This window comes from Terrapene carolina, unplaced genomic scaffold (assembly GCF_002925995.2).
Source record: "Terrapene carolina triunguis isolate 2854851 unplaced genomic scaffold, T_m_triunguis-2.0 Scaffold85, whole genome shotgun sequence".
Lineage (NCBI taxonomy): Eukaryota > Metazoa > Chordata > Testudines > Emydidae > Terrapene > Terrapene triunguis.
In genome coordinates, this window is record NW_020664436.1 from 41,337,747 (window position 1) to 41,352,855 (window position 15,109).

The window sequence follows — 15,109 nt, forward strand, 5'->3', positions numbered from 1 at the left end:
CCCCCCCCCCCAGGTCTGGGGTCCCAGCTGCTGGCCCCTTGCCAGCCGGCGTCCCAGCCACAGGCCCTGCTCAGCCCGCTGCAGGCCTAGGTGAACAGAACACCAGGCTGGAAGCGGGCTGAGCAGGCTGGCGGCGTAAGATCAGCATTTTAATTTAATTTTAAATGAAGCTTCTTAAACATTTTGAAAACCTTGTTTACTTTACATACAACAATAGTTTAGTTATATAATATAGACTTAGAGAGACACCTTCTAAAAAACGTTAACATGTATTACCGGCACACGAAACCTTAAATTAAAGTGAATAAATGAAGACTCGGCACACCACTTCTGAAAGGTTGCCTACCCCTGCTTTACAACCTAGACTGTCCATCAGAAAACTGAATGAGTTTGCTATCATATCAATCTGCTAAAGAGAACATTCATATCCTTCCACTAACCTACATTAATCTTAAAGAGTTGAGAACATGAAGTACTTCAAGTTTCGAATAAAAATAAGGCTCATTATATTAACATTAATTTAGTCCAGGTATACTGCAGGAAGGCACTGTGAACATATTCTCAAACAGTTCTGCCAATGCACCTCAATCCTGACCTGAAACAACCCTGCAATTCCAATTCTGGGACTCCCTTGAACTGAGTATGCCAAATGAACTGAACTGAGTTCATTTAGTAATGTATACAAATTGCAGAGCCTTAAATTTGGCACCGAATTGCAGTAGTGGCACATTTACTCAGGTCCACATTTTGTTATTTACTCAGCTATGAAAATACTGCAGAATTCCCATTTCAATCACAATATACAAATGCACTTGCACAATTATACTTGCCCAAAATCTGCAGCAATTTGAAATTTATTATAATAATATATTCTGATTCAGTTTCAAAGCATAAATACGAAAGAGCTGCTGTGTAAGAGGCATGGCCATGACAATGTAAAGGGATCATTTTCTTCTTCTGTTAAGGGTATCAGAAAAGGAGAACAAGCAAAAAGGAGGCAGAGAGAAAAGAAACTGACACTAGCAGTGATTCTTTTCCTCTAGTGTTAGTCAAGCTACCTAAAATACTGTCAACTACTTCCCTTTAACAGAATGAAATGAATGATGGAGTCAAAGTTCTTGAAAGTTCTGTAGAAAATGGGCACTAGGCCCCATGTAGTCCCCTCCCCCACCCCTCCTGCAAGTTGGGTTCAGAGGAGAAACTCAAAGGGCAAAGCCAGCACAGAAGCCAAAGACTTGTCCACAGAAGCAGCTGACAGTGGAGCTTGCAGCACACCCTCACACCTTCCTAGCCTCTGGCAATGTCAGATTCCAACTTCAGAAAATGTTTGACATTCTTTCCTCACTTCTGATTAGCATTTTGCTTCACCCTCTCTCCCACACTGCCCCTCATAACCCCTTCAAAGCTCACCTCACTTTCTGCTCATCTCCATTTTTCCCTTCCTCCTTTTCCCTCCCCCCATCTCCTTTGTCTTTTCCCCATAGCATCCCCAAGTCCCTTCTCACTACTGGCAAGCCAACTCTTTGAAAATCGTAGATTCTCAACAATTATGATTAGAGAAATAAATAAATAGGAGTCTATTTACCTTCGGTTTCCCCCCCCCCCACCTTGAGATGTCACGTTTTCAAAATCTTCTCTTGAACAGTAAGGGGTAGAAACTAAGTGAAAGCTGAAATTCTCAAGTAATCTAGAAACTGTAGTCATACTAAATATGAGAAGTCTTGTGATGAAATTACTAGAGTTGGCAACACTGCTTTCTTTGACAGGGTAATAAGCCTTGTGGATAGGGAGAAAGCAGTAGCTGTGATAGGTCTCAACTTTCATAAGGCTTTTGATACTGTCTCACATGACCTCAAAAAAAAAAAAAAAAAGGAATAATAGCCTAGATGAACCTATTATAAGATGGATACACTACTGGTTGGAAAACTGTAATCAAAGATTCACAGTCAAGCTGGAAGGACATATCCAGTTGGGTTCTGCAGAGATCCGTCCTGGGTCCAGTTCTATGTAATAACTTCATAAGGGATTTGGATACTGGCATAGAGAGTACACTTACAAAGTCGGCAGAGAATACCCAGCTGGGAGGGGCTGCAAGTGCTTAGAGGACAGGATTAGAATTCAAAATGAGCTTGGCAAATTGAAGTGGTCTGAAATAAACACAGTAGGATGAAATTCAATAAGGACAAATGCAAAGCACTACACTTACGATGGAATAATCAATTGCACAAATAGAAAAATGGGAAATGACCGCCTAGGAAGAGGTATTGCAGAAGAAGATCTGGTGGTTATAGTGAATCAAACTAAATATGAGTTAATGTAATACTGTTGCCCCCCCCCAAAAAAAGCAAACAACGTTCTGGGATGTATTAGTAGGAGTGTTGTAAGCAAGAATTAATTCTTCCACTCTACTCAGCACTGATAAGGTCTCAATTCCAGTAGCGTGTACAGTTCTGGGCACCACACTTTGGGAAAGATGTGGACAAATTGGGGAGCAAATTCAGAGGAGAGCAACAAATTAAACGTCTAGAAAACATGACCTAGAAGGAAACACTGAAAAAGTGGGTTTGTTTAGTCTGAAGAAGTGAAGACTGAGGGGGGACATGATAAAAGTCTTCAAGTACATAAAAGGTTGTTATAAAGAGGAAGGTGAAAACTTGTTCTCCTTATCCACTAAGGACAGGACAAGAAGTAATGGGCTTAAACTGCAGCAATGGTGATTTAGGTTACCGTTAGACATTAGGAAAAACTTCCTAACTGTAAGGGTAGTTAAGCACTGGAACAAAGTTATCTAGGGAGACCATGGAATCTCAGTCATTGGAGGTTATTAAGAACAGGTTAGGGAGGGTCTAGATACTACTAAGTCCCACCTCAGTGCAGATGACTGGGCTATATGACCTATGAAGGTACCCTCCAGTCTATTTTTTTTCCGTCTTTCCCTTGCCACCTTATCCCATGACTTCTTCTGAAGTTCATGTGAAAACAAAAAGACATATGCAAAAGTCATGGAACTAACAAGGTTACCCACCACAACTCTGTTTTTACCTGGAATCACCTTCTCCCATGATCATTTGTTTAAAACAGTGGTGTTTAACATGTGTCCCTAAAAGGCAACTGTACTGAGCAAAAAATTTCAATTCTATTATGAATTGAAAATGTGCTCCCTGAAGCATGCCCTACAATTTTTAAGCTGAGTTGTTTGAATCAGCCCTGTGGCTACAGGCTAGGGGTGGGGCACTGCGCCCCCACTGCTGCCCTTATAGTCCCCATTCACCCAAGGTGAATAAGAAGTGCTCTGAGCAGAGGCGGTCCCGTCCCTGCTGCAGCTGCTCAAGAGCTGCCACTGCAGGCTACTTGCTGCATTTCAAGTAAGGGAGAAGAGCGCAGGACTGCTCCATTGTCTACTTTCCTGCCAACCTGTGGGAGATATAGCAAAGAATGGCTCCCCTTCTCAATGCAGCTATCTAGGGCTGCCCGGGCTGGGGGAGAAGAGGTGTAGAAGAGAAGTGGAGAACCAACCACTAAACTACAGCTGCCTCATTCTCTGCCCCAGGCCGAGCACAGGTTAAAACAGCTTGGGGGCTGCTCTTACTTGCATTAGGTCACTTGTTCCCAAGAGACCATACACCAGGTAAAAGCCAGTCAGCATAACAGTCAGTCAAGGGTATGGAGAAGTGTGATCCCTGTGATAGTGTGCCAACAAAAGCGCCTAGTGTAGCTGGTTTCACTTCCAGGACTGGTTTTACTACACTAATACAAAGTTAGCTTTGCTGGTATAGCTGCATCCATCTCAGGAGGGCTTTGCCTACACTAGTACAGTGCTCCTAGCAGAGATAGCAGGAGCACAGCAAGTTCTCTCTACTTGCTCCTTAACATATCCTCTGCACCAGAGGCTGTGGAAAGGGAAGTGTAGAAGCCAACTACGCTGGCTCAACACCTACTGGGGACTCACCATGCCAGGGGAATCATCAACAGAAGACTTATGGGTAGTTTCAGGAAAGAGAATTTGCCCCAAAATATTTATTATGCTACAGGCTAGATTATTCCCAGCAAGCTGTCTGATCTATGGGCAGTCAAAAAGCTCGCCAAAGCTGGTCAACATTGTGACCAGCACTTAGAATGGACCACCACTGACAATGCCACATTCAGGGCAGACTGCAAGAAAAAGGGCAAACACAACCCAAAACCTGGTGGTTTATTCTATAATTAGATTCACCAAACCAGGAACAAAGGAGCTTCTGCAGCACCACACTGGTTAACAAGAAGCTAAAATACAGTCCCCTTCAGGCATTCCAGCCCCTGGTTCCCATCCAGACAAACTGGTCTTATATGATGAGAGGTTACTGAAAACCCAATTCACCATACATGAGATTCTATCAATCCCTAAGGTTCAGACACTCACCCCCAAATCAATATATATATATATATATATATATATTTATATTTCAAATCTTACCCAAATATCAGGCTGTCAGCCAATCCTTAGTCAATTAACTAAAGATTTTATTAATAATAAGAAAAAGAAGAGTTATTAAATGGTTAAAAGAATCACATACATTACAAAAGATTGCCAAGTCCTTAGATCAGAATTGTAGCATTGATGGTGAGTGTGCTGGTTTGCACAAAAGTCTCCCTGAAAGCATTCCAAAGAGTAGACTTCAAATGACAGCTTAGATGTAGAGTACGATAGAATCTTTCTATGCATTTTCCAGGGTATTCCAAGTAACTACTTGGAAGATCTCAGCTCCACAGTTTAAACTTTCCCTTTTTAAGTTCAGCAAACTAGAGATGGCAGCATCAGGCCTGAGATTTCTCTTTTATAGCTGAAACAAGTGGACAAGTGTTTTGAACACAGCATTCGACTGCGGATCCTTCTTTCTTGAGCACACACTGACCCATCCTTTGAAGTTAAAATTCTATTTCCTGTGCATAGACAGGTAATTTAGTTACACTGATTTACATAAGGCCACTGCCGGTCATTCATTATAACAGGGATAGAGAAGATGAAGACAATATAGATATTATTAGTTTCCTGCAATAGCTCACATCTTTGATCTTAAGGTTAACTTTATACAGTAGCATACATAATGTAAAGCCAATTAAGACATGAATGGGACTTAATATCTACAAGATAGAAGTTTACCAATGTAATCAAACTAACAGGATATAAATAAAAAGACAAATACACTTCATAATTATTCTTATCGATACAAAGTGAATGGGTTGGAGATTGCTAGGCTAATTAATTTTCTTTAATATCCACACAAGTGAATTATCCTGATTACAATTGCAATGCCGCTTATTAAGTTGTTATGGGTCATACACAGGTTAGTTGGTTTGCCATGTCACAAACATAACCACCTTCCATTCAGGCTAAATGCCTCTTTGTTTATCAACAGCTGAAACAATGGAAGCTACTGCCCCAATAGATCAGCACAGCCAGAGAGGAGTAGGAGTTGAGCCATGCAGTCTGAGGGGTCTCCTCTGGGGTCTAAATGCAAACACAAAGGGGGTGGGAATTATTGAGTGGAGGTGTGAGAGAGAGTCAGAACTCAGAAGAAGACAGAAGGCAGCAGGAAAACCAAGAGACAGCAAGAAAAACACTAATAACATGGTCTTGAGAGAAAGCCAATAGAGCTTTTTGGAAAAAGGCTTGGAATTATGAGCAAAGAAATTGCCACCTCTTTGATTCCTACTATGTTCAGGAAAACAGACTATGGGTACACTTTTTGTAAATAAACAGGATTGCAAAGAGCTACCTGACTCATCAGTTTCTCCCCCTGCAGGAAACAAGACACTGAATTTTGGCTCACTGAGCAAGCTAAGAAAGGGTAAAATTGTGGCCCTTTGTGTTTTGAAATATGTTCTGCCTTCGGGATGAAACAGATGGACATCACTGACTTAGAATGGAAACTGTTTGGGGCAGCAACGTTTCTTATATATCGTTTATAATGCCTAGCACACTGGGACCTCTAAGTGTTATTGCAAAACTAATAATTGATTTAGGGAACAGGAGCTCTAAAGAAAACAGATGCCTCAGAGGGAACAGGCAGTTAGACAGGATTAAAAGTTAACACAAGGGAAGCAAAACCAATATTAAAAAAATAGAGAAAAAATAGACAAAAACATCGAAAAGCTAAGTGCGATCCTGTGTTCTCACTGTGCTGAGGATGTATGAAGGGTCTGAACTTCTGCCCAGGATGACCAAAAGAAAGCAACAGCCAAGACCAGCAGCACACTGCATGGGCAGCAAATCTGTCCAATGCTGCTATACCTTGCCAGCCTATCCCCTTTCCTTTTCTCTAGCACTCTGTATTGGGTTACTCTAAAGCAGAAACCTCTCAGTCAGGAACTGCTTCTTGGTCCAAATTCTCTAGTGTAGAAAGCCTGATGTGCCTGCTGCTCTAGTTCTTCCTTGGGGACCACCTCTGCCCTCAGTAGCCACAGTTGCAGCTCCTTCTCTGCTCTGGATCCCTTAGCTCTTCTTGAGGTTCAAAGCCCTCTCCTCATGCACAAGATAGTTCCTTCCTAGGCTCTGGGCCTCCCACTCCTTCCTCAACCCCAGCTGTTCCCTGACTCCTAAGTTTCCTTCTCAGTCCAAGAAAGAGGTGGCAGTTGGGTAAGGATAGTTACCCCAACCACCATCCACCAATCAAAGAGTTACCATGGCAGGCTAGTCTAACTAAGCATATGTACACCTACACCTGCACATGGGATGGTTATGGGAGAATGATCTAGCGTGAGAACACAAAAAATAGTATGTGGGAGAGAGGAAAAAAAGACAAAACAAAACAGAAATAAATGAAGTTAATAGAAAATTCCAGAGGAGCCAGAGACACATACAGGATATGTCTACACTGCAATAAAAAAAAAAAAAAAGGAGGCACTGACCCTCAGAGCCAGGGTCCACTGACTCAGGCTTCCAGAGTTTGGACTACAGGGTTAAAAAAATTACAGTGTAGATATTCCAGCTCAGATTGGAACCAGGGCTTTGAGACCCCCCACATCTTGCAGGGTTTCAGAGCCCAGGCTCCAGCCTGAGAGTCTACTCTGCAATTTTTAGCCTTGCAACCCAAGCCTGTGTCAGGTGACATGGGCCAGCCAGGGCCATGCTGCGGATGTTTTATTGCAAAGTAGTTGTACTCACAGTGACTTAGTGTAGAGCAGACTAGCGTGCTACAGATTTACACTCTGGCTTGGTACACACTCAGACCACGTCTGTACTACAGGAGCGCTATCTCAGCATAACTATGCTGCTGTAACCCTAAAGTGTAGATTAAGGTGTTTCTCCCATCACTATAGAAACTCCTCTTCCCCGAGAAACAGTAGTTAGGTTGACAAAAACATTCTTCCATTGACATAGCTGCACCTACAGCAAAGATTAGGTCAGCATAGCAGCTGCACTCAGGGGTATGGATTTTTATTTTTTAAAAACACCCCTAAGCACTATAACTATGTCAATTTAAGTTTTCAGTGTTGACCAGGCCCCAGTCTCTAGCACTCAGTCTCCATGTGGACAACCCCAGAGAGAAAAGGTAGGACTCAGGGCAGGAAAGATTCTAAGCAAGAGCACAGGAGATGATTTAGTGTGCCACCACTGGGAACAGAGATGCAAAGAGCCTTGTTTCTGTATCACATGAATCCTGAGTGTAGCTGTAATCAGGCACGGACTCACCCCTGCGGCGCCTCCTGCTGGTCGTCTCGGGAATTAGCTCACCAGCCTCCGGAGCGCCCTCTGCAGGCCAGGTGTCCCGCTTGTCTTTGGCCCCCGTGTCCCTCCCGGACCCCGGTGCCCTTGGCTTAGTTGCTGCCCCCCTGGCAGTACCCCACTCTCTCTCTGGGTCTCCCCACCCAGGGGAACCCCCACCCCCTATCCCAATGTCGCCTCAGTTGTGGCTATTGCCAGTCACCATCTAGCCCCCGCGCCCTGGGGCAGACTGCAGTCTATCAGCCAATCGTCACCAGCAACAAGGGGTTTGGACTGGCTGCCTTTACCCACCCTCTGGCTGCCCCTGTGCAACCCCAATACCTATTTGGGCTAGGACCAGGCCCTGCAGCCTGGGGAGTTGCTGGCCTAGGGCTTCCCAGCCCCCAAGGCCTTTCCCCAGCCCTGCCTTACTCTAGGTCCCCAGGTGAGCTCCCTGCAGCCAGGCCTGTCTCTCTCTCCTGTCAGAGAGATACTCCTCTGCTCTGACTACCCTGGCCTTCTTATAAGGCTGAGTGGCTCAGTTTGGGGCGTGGCCCCAGCTGCAGCCACTTCCCCAATCAGCCAGGGTTTTGCTCCTTTACTCCGCCCCAGCCCTCTGCAGGGCTTTTCCAACCCCTTCAGGGCTGGAGCGGGCGTTCACCCCGCTACAGTAGCCCTATGTCTTTATATACAGAAATACACACACAGGTATTTTCCCAACTCACGAATGGGATTGTCTTTAAGACAGAAATTAGCTCCAGTGAGGGGTAAATCGCTTCAAAAATACTATCAGTTCTCAAGTGTTTATGTAACACCATATGTGGATTTGGGGACTACAGCCAGTCTAGTTACACTGGAAGTACTAGAACAAATAGCCCCAAAAAAGGGAAAAATCTTGAAATGTTTCCCTCAAGAAGCTTTAGAATCTCCTGCCCTCTTAAAAATACTGAAGGTGAAGAGTGCCAATTCCCATCCCCCCAAAAAACGGAAAGGAAAACCTTAAACCAGAATTAGGATGAGACTACACTCATTTTTGCCAGTGATTTAAGACAGAATTTGAGCCATAAGGCAAGAAGTTCAATTGAACCATTCAGCCCCAATCAATCAAATTTTGTTATAAATACTTGGGCTCAAAACTGAGCTATCCAGGATTTTCATGGAAGGCACTCGTCTTTTCTCCTCTCCACAACTTCCACATGAGAACATATTCTTCTGTTAAAAAGGACCAGAAAGTGGTATTTCAGAAGATACCATTTACAAGCAAGTATGCTACTTCAATCCAGAAAATATAAGGCAAGTAAATAAGAAGCAGGCAGCATTATCTCCTGCAAATGTAAACAAACTTGTTTCTCTTAGCGATTGGCTGAAAAAGAAGTAGGACTGGGTGGACTTGTAGGTGCTAAAGTTTTACATTGTTTTGTTATGGAGTGCAGTTATGTAACAACAACAACAAAATCTACATTTGTAAGTTCAACTTTCATGATAAAGAGATTGCACTACAGTACTTGTATGAGGTGAACTGAAAAATACTATTTCTTTGGTTTGTCATTTTTACAGTGCAAATATTTGTAATCAAAAGTAATATAAAGTGAGCACTGTACACTTTGTATTCTGTGTTGTAATTGAAATCAATAGATTTGAAAATCTGAAAAAAACATCCAAAAATATTTAATAAATTTCAACTGGTATTCTATTGTTTAACAAGGCAATTAAAACTGCGGTTAATCGCGATGAATTTTTTTTTAGTTAATCGCGCGAGTTAACTGCGATTAATCAACAGCCCTAATAACTAACCATGTCAAAATTTAAATTGTCATAACTAGATTCTAGAGAGTTAATACCCTATTGTGATGAATGTGAGCAGTTCACATGTCTCTTGAAGCTATTGTTCCATGCTGTTTACAAGCCCAGGAAGACAATTATGCTTCAATTTATACTCCTCCCATTTGGAAGGTTATCTTTGCAACATGGGTTAAAAATAATTTGAAGTGCAACTTTTGATTCTAGAGCACAATTTTGTGGTAAGGGGTGGATTCTACAGTCATGTAATCATGGAATACATGTGGCCCTGTGCATCTGATCTTTTCAACAAAACCTCTCTCAAGTAATAACTTCTTACCAAAAAAAGAGGGGAAAAAACCCAAACACACAATTCAGAATAATGAGATGGTTAAAACGCCTCTTCTACACCTTCTGGAATTTGTGTTTTCTAAATAATTAAGTTTGATGCATAGATACCAAGGTAATAGGCATCTGATAAATACCTCAAAATAGACATGGTGATTAACATTTGTAAAATAATTTGAAGTTTCCAATGATTTTCATCAAAGTACAGTCCACAACTGTGAAATTCTAGCTATTTGTTACTCTCTCTAGTTTATACAAAAAAAGTTTTAATTTTTTCCCTCTATTCGTAGCTATGGCAAGGCACCAGATGTTTCCAGGAAGCTAAAAATACAAAGCTAAAAACTTCATTTTTATGATAAAATATGGGGTAGTTCTCAACAATTTCATGAGACACAAGTAAAGTTGGAGGTCTGGATATTTTCTTTTCAACTGAAAACACAGATACAGGATACTACCATGTAACAAAGCAAAAAGATCCTCAGTTAATAAAATCTGTCCAACTTTTAGAAGAGCAGAGGACCAATTTTATGCAGATAAAGTGGTACAGTATTATACTTAACCTCGTATTTGAGAAGGATTCAAATTTTCACCCATTCCAATTTTTTAATGCTTTCCCTGCAAAAATACTAAAATGTGGGTTATGGGCAGGGCTAATTTAAAAATGCAGATGTGGACTTTTTCCACAGAAACTGGCAAGAACAAAGGTATGAATAAAACTTTGTGCTTATGTTATAATTTCATGATAAGAGAAGATTTTCTTCTCTTTTCTGGAACAAATGATAAAAGGAAAAAGTTTATCATTCCTTTTAATAATACAAAGCTTTTTGATAAATTAGGTAGACATAAAGGGATCAAGTATAAAGCCCTATTTATGATAAAATCCTCAGTGTAAGCAAGCATACAATCCTTAAGTTCAAAAGGCACAATTAAAGCTGCAATGCTATACTTCTACCAAACTAAAAAAAATGCACTAGTCAGAAATGATAGAAAATATTAGAAAGATTAGCATGTTGGAAAATATAAAATTATAGAAGTTTACATATCATATTGTTAACACTGCTGACTTAAGAGCATTTTACCACACTCATTAGCATGACAACCTAAAGCAATATCTTGCCTTTATTACAAACAGGGAGCATCACTGGGGACCCCAAGACAGAAAACTGAAATATTGTTTTGCCATTTCTTTGGGATTCCCAACAGACTTCAAACCAGAAAACTAGTTTTACAGTAATTCATGCTAGCATACTCCTTCTGTCTACTTTTCTGGCTAAATAACTGTTTCAGTGTGAGAACTATATTCTGTGAAGAAATGTTGCAGATTTCAGGATCTCATTTGTGTTGGCAAGCACTTTCTGCTCATTGCTGGTGAGTGGAAAACACATTCCGCAGAGTTGCCATTGGATCTGCATTGAAGAAAACACAAGCTACAGTTTGTATTGGTCTGCTGGCCAATTTCAACAGGAAGGAAGCTTGCAGCCCTCATCAACTCTGCTAGTACCATTAGATGTTACTTTGACTTCAAGATACTGTAGGTTATAGGGAATTTCCTTGAAACTAAAAGTCAAAGTAAAAATTTAAGTATAATCTTCTTACAATTATAATACAGCCAATTACTCTGCCAGGAAACAGCTGAAGTCAAATTTTAGAATCCAGATAAAGCTTGATTAACCTTAAACATATCCACGAGACACAGTGTGCAGTTCTAAAAAGTATTTATACTTATTTTGACACCTGCATTAGGTATGTGTCTGACAAAAATCCACTTAATACCTGCTAACCTGAAGTCTAAACCTACTAGCCAGGATGGATACCTGTGCTGCCATGATCCCAAGGCAATGCACAGAGACAATCCCTATTCAGCGATTTAAAGGACACAATAGTTGTACACTTGGTATTCTATATTTAGTTTTAACATGTTAATCAACTATTTACTTCATATTTTTTCAAAGTTAAACTCAATATAGCTGATGGAATAGCACTTTTTTTATTCATTGAATTTCACCAGTATCTTGTAATTAACTCTCAAATATTATGTAACCAGCTGAAGAGCTGGTTGAATACTGTAAAGAGCAGTTCAATAGTAATGACATTGAAGTATCTTTGCAAACACTTTTCACCTAGTCCCAGTTATTACACCTCGTTTTAACTGTCTTTTCCTTTCCCTAAAAAAAGGTATTTCTATTTACAAACTGTACTTCTATTTTCTAACTCATCCTACAAATCTTTCCTTCTCTCTTGTTCCAGTCTACTCATTTGCTAATGTCCTGGAATTTGCTAATATCCTACTAAGCAAGCTGGAGACCCATGGTGAAATCCTAGCCCCACTGAAGTAAATTGCAAAACCCCCATTGATTTCAATGGGGCCAGGATTTTACCCCGAAATGGAAGGCGGGGCACCAACATTCAGGAATAATGCCTTACAAAAAGCCAACCATCCTCTCTTGCTGGGAAAGGGAACAACGCTAGGATCCTACAGGGTATAGTCCGTGAATCCTATATGTAAAACACACAGTGATACATTTGAAATGCCCCACCCATCTCCAGTCCCTAAAGACTGCACTATTTCCATCCTTAACTGCAGTGTGACCTGGCTGCTACTGGGGTTTGTATCATTCTTTACTACTTTACTTTCCTTCAACTTTCTGGCTGATGCCAGAGGAGTGTCTCCTCACCTAGCCTCTTCTCCCAGTGAACAGCTTCCGTGTCTGCCCATTGTACAGTTTAAAAATCTGTGTAAATGAACAGCAGCGCAAAACTGTTATCAGTTTAAGTGTTGCCCATTAGTGCTCTCAATAGCAGCTTTCAAACTGACCAATTCTGTTAATATCACACTGTTGTAGTTTGGCAAAGCACATTGGAGCAGAGGCACATTAGACTTCTGCAAACTTAGGAGACAGCATAAGTGGTTCACACTCGGTAGGTTATCTTTGTAACCAGAAAGGAATAGAAACTTTATTTTATATGAAACCTTATATTCTGCAGAAGTTGATGGCAGAACACTGGAAAAGTTTCCTATTCACCCTAAGTGAAGAGATTTTTTCAAGCCATATATCAGATGCAGTCATGTGCCTGACAAGAGCATCTATTTACTAATCTGCTGAATCTCTCTGCAGCAGGCATTGAGTTACAGGAACCTGCTTAAAAGCCATACCTCCTGAAAAAAGTTATGCAGTGTCCATAAATGAAACCTTTTTTGGGGGGGCTGACCCAATGCTTCTGTTTCTAAGACAGCCTTCAGCTCAGACCTCTGTTTCAAACATCACTTCATGAAAAGCTGCTTCAACAACAGCTGACAGATTCCTAAGTAGCAGCAAAAAATTGAAAAAAACATTAAGAGGGCCCTAATATTGGCAATATTTTAATCAAATGTGTGACAAAAATATTGCTTTTTTCCTTTACAATATTTCTGTCACTTTCAAAGATGAATGAATAAGCAAGAAGGCAGTTTAGCTAATGTTCCAGAACTCCTATGAACAGTAGTTAAAGCAGAGCAAAGCAGGAGGGGAAGCTCACCAGTTTTGGTGGTCTTGGTGACAGGTCTCAAAGTAATGTTGTGATGTGGCACTTCATCATCTTGTGGTGATGGGTTGCACTATGGGAAAGAGAAAGGGAAAAAGAAATGTAGCTGAAAGGAGTTCCAACAAAGGGCCAACCAAGCAAGACAAACTGCATGCAATTGTGCATGTACGCATCCTGCAGTGGAGGAAGGGGGACACATCCCTGATACTTCACACATCAATTCTTATAAATGCCATAGTTTCAATTTGGCAGGGATGGAGAACAGAAATTGCTACAAAAACAAATAAAAATGAGCACCCTTTCCCTCCAATTTTTTTAAAGATAATCGGCTGCATTTTAGAAAATGTTACGATCGTAAAATGTCTCTTTTGAACTAACAAAAAAGTTAAGTTATCTAGTATTTGTCCGTAACTTGTCAGAGGCAAGTTAGAGGCTAGTAAAGCAAACAAAGAAACCAAAAAGCAGGCTCAGGGCAAGTTATTTTCCCATTCTAGCCATACAAATACTGGAGACTGTGCATCTCTCCGCCACACACAACCATGCACTCCTCACATTTATATTGAGTATTTTTATTGCAACATTTCAGCACCAAGCTCCAATAATTTTAAAATGTATTATTTTGTGTCAAAATTTACTGTACATCTTCTTCCTTTTATCTCTCCACTGTTTTCCCTACCTCCTCTTCTGGTTTGTTTTTTTTTAGTTGGATTTCCCTAAAATTCACTCCTCCATCATCACTTGACCCCTCCAAGATTCTGTTTTAATCCTATATCAGAGATGGGCAAACTATGGCCCGCGGGTCACATCCGGCCCGCGGGACCATCCTGCCCAGCCCCTGGGCTCCCGGCCGGGGAGTCTAGTCCCCGGCCCCTCCCCCGCTATTCCCCTTCCCCCACAGCCACGCCACCGCGCAGGCCGCACTCTGGCCTGCCGCTCCCGCTGGGCAGCGTGGTGAGTGCAGCTGGCTTTGGCCAGGTGTCGCGGCTGCGAGCTCCTGCTGCTGGTAAGGGGGCAGGGAGTCCTGGGGGGCAGTCAGGGAGGAGGGGGCGGTTGGATGGGGCAGAGGTTCTGGGAGGGCGGTCAGGGGATGGGAAACAGGGAGGGTTGGGAGTGGGAGTCCCGGGGGGCCCGTCAGGGGGCAGGGATGTGGATAGGGGTTGGGAGGTCACTCAGGGGACAGGGAGTAGGGGTGTTGGATGGGGGCGGGGGTTCCGGGAGGGGGCGGTCAGGGGACAAGGAGCAGGGAGGTTGGATGGGTTGGGGGGTTCTGAGGGGGGCAGTCAGGTGGTGGGAAGTGGCAGATGGGGGCGGGGGCCAGGCTGTTTGGGGAGGCACAACCTTCCCTACCCAGCTCTCCATACAGTTGCGCAACCCCCATGTGGCCTTTGGGCCAAAAAGTTTGCCCACCTCTGTCCTATATCCTTGTTCCCATGTAAACCAGAGTTTTTACACCTCACCAAAATTTACTTAACCCCATATCTACTTCACTACAGGACATTGAAGGGAGAGGGAGATACGCTGTTACAGGAATCCTGAAATCTTTCCCTTCTGGAATGTGGAGAGAGGAAGAGAACTGCTGGAGGATTTGGTGTCTGCTCTTCTAGCCTCTCCGCCTCTTTGACCTGTTAATGGAAAGAACTTTTGTAGAAGAGACAGAAAAGGGACTTCATCTCTGATCAGTTGATGCTGCTGTTCCACCTACTGGGAAGAAGGCTTGAAGGACCAGAAATTTCCCAGGCAGGCAATAGCAATTCCTCTTGTTCACAATTCAGATTC

At 42.2% G+C, this 15,109-nt stretch overlaps 1 protein-coding gene across 1 annotated transcript in view; it reads right to left on the reverse strand.

The window, feature by feature from the left end:
• The window catches only part of TAB2 (TGF-beta activated kinase 1 (MAP3K7) binding protein 2), a 128,641-nt gene extending 115,234 nt beyond the window's left edge, over positions 1-13,407 (reverse strand). Inside the window, exon 1 of the mRNA XM_029911026.1 lies at positions 13,328-13,407. The gene's annotated coding sequence lies outside the window, so the exon portion shown is untranslated. The remainder of the gene's footprint in view (positions 1-13,327) is intronic.
• Positions 13,408-15,109: the final 1,702 nt, after the last annotated feature.